Consider the following 2,403-nt stretch of genomic DNA (forward strand, 5'->3'; position numbering starts at 1 on the left):
TCTTCTCATAACTTCTTTTACGGTTTGAAAATAGTTAGTACAAGAATGAGGACAACAATATAATTAAGTTCTTAGTTTGATTAAATTGGTCTTTTATCAATTAAATTATAATTTGGAAATTATTTGTGTAGGAGTTGATTCCCTAATTCAAACACAAGAGCTTAAGAAGTTAAAACTACCATTAAATAATAAACATTTCAAACCGTAACTAGACAAAATCTATAAAAAGTTTAAGAGTAAACCCACATCCTTTATGACAAAATCAACTTATGCAATATACTGTTAGGGGTCGGATGATCTCAAGATGTACCGGTACTCGGTACCCGTTGACTATCACAAGAAAATGTATTAAAGTAAATGTACAATTAACTTAGGGTAAGTCGTACAAAAAATTATGTAATACACCTCTTAATCATGGTACATATCTTAAATTCAAAAATCTGTTGCATAAATTCAAAAGTCTGTTGATAAGTACCACTTAAGTAATGAACAATATACTTAATTTTATTTAAATGAAGAACTTACTTCATTTACTTTTATCATAACAAAATGGATTTTTGTTTTCACCTATAAATTATGACATGTTTAACATAACAAAACAAGAAAAAAGTTATGAAAGCATTATATAACTAATTAAACTGCTTAAGAATAAAATATTTAAATATATATATTAAAAGTTTTATGACTGATTAAATACTTTTGCATTAAAAACTAATAGCTTAGAGTTAAAGAATAACTTTATTTCTAATAATCAAACCGGTGACTTTAACTTTCATATCCAAGTATAAGGATTTAATTAATTTGATCTATCACATGAATATCACAAGATAATTGATATACATTATAACAATTTCTCTTTAAACAATATTTTCCTATAAATCAAACACTTCAAATACGCAACTCAGTCTATGACATCTATCACACAATAATATAATTGATGCACTTACAACACCTATTATTTTCCCCTCCTTTAAATATTTTCATTTTAGAGGATCAAGTGTTTCAAAATAATGAGTACAATAACGAAGGCAAAGTTTAAGAGCAATGTAAGCTAGTTCTTAGTTTGATTAAATTCGTCTTTCAATCAATTAATTTGTAAAGAGGACAGTTCTAGTCTATCCGTTGAAATCGTAAGTGACATTTAAATTAGGGACCTGTACAAAGTATCGAAAATGTATAACTTCAGCAGTAGAATTATGTTGGTGTAAAAACCTTCTTCATATTCAATCATTTGATCACAATTTTTGAAATAATGTATTCGATTTAAGACCTTCGAGGAACTCCATTTTTTTATCAGCTAAGAAGCGAGAAACTTCATTACAAGTAATTGTAACTTTTCCTTTTCTTTCCTTAACATTTCTCTGTAAGTCATCAGTGAAAAAACTAAATATTATGAAAACATTACTTATTTAACATTTCATGTTTACCAAAAGAATATTTGAAATGAAGTAAGTAACAAAATTTAAAGGCATTGCATGATGAAGATAAACATATTGGACATTCATTTAAAAAAAAAAACATGTCACAAAAGTCACAAAAATATTACATATTCATTAAAAAAAACAACAAAATAATCTTGTAACATGTTACAAATGTGGAAATCAACCACTTTCACGCATTAGATTTCAACAAATGGTTGAGATGAAGATGTGGGGCCAAGCCAAAAGTCACCTTCTTTGTGATGGGTTATTCCAGAGGAATTCATAACATTGAAGCAAAATTTCCTTGCCTTGTAGGTTCATTTGCTGAGAAGTTCATTTATTCTTTCCATTACAAACATTTGTGTAATGATAGACAATTTTTTAGTTAAGACATTTCTTGTACCAATGACTTTTCTTTCTGTGCACCACTATAAAAACATACAATCATATGACAGAAATTGAGTCAGACCAAGATTACAAGAATCTGTCTCCAATGGCGATGAAAGAGCTTCACCAACTGAAGCATAAAATTGCACAAGTCAAAGTCCTCATTTAAAACTTAGACATTTAAGTTGTCCTTTAAGTTCATAGTATTTGTAATATAGAGCTATAATTATAAACTCTTAATCCAATTACAAAAGTCTTTCAAAATTCTTCCACCGTTATAATATTTATCATGTATTCAAACATGATTTAAAGGAAAATTGTTCATAATTTGAGTAGCCTTACTTAAAAGAAAAGAATAATGGATAAAAGCTCTACTATATATCAAAGTCATACTATATATCAAAGCCATAGATTAAAGAGTATATAGTTTTCTTATATAATCAGTGAGATAATAAGAATAGGGAACAATTTATTATGCATTGTTGTGCAATGGCACACTAAAAGCTACTTGGACAATTTTTGCAAGTATTACTATCAAATCAAAGTGACACTACTCCACTAACAGAAAATTTTCATGCTCTTTAAATAAATTAAT

The sequence above is a fragment of the Phaseolus vulgaris genome, chromosome 4 (assembly GCF_051622355.1).
Source record: "Phaseolus vulgaris cultivar YP4 chromosome 4, ASM5162235v1, whole genome shotgun sequence".
NCBI lineage: Eukaryota > Viridiplantae > Streptophyta > Magnoliopsida > Fabales > Fabaceae > Phaseolus > Phaseolus vulgaris.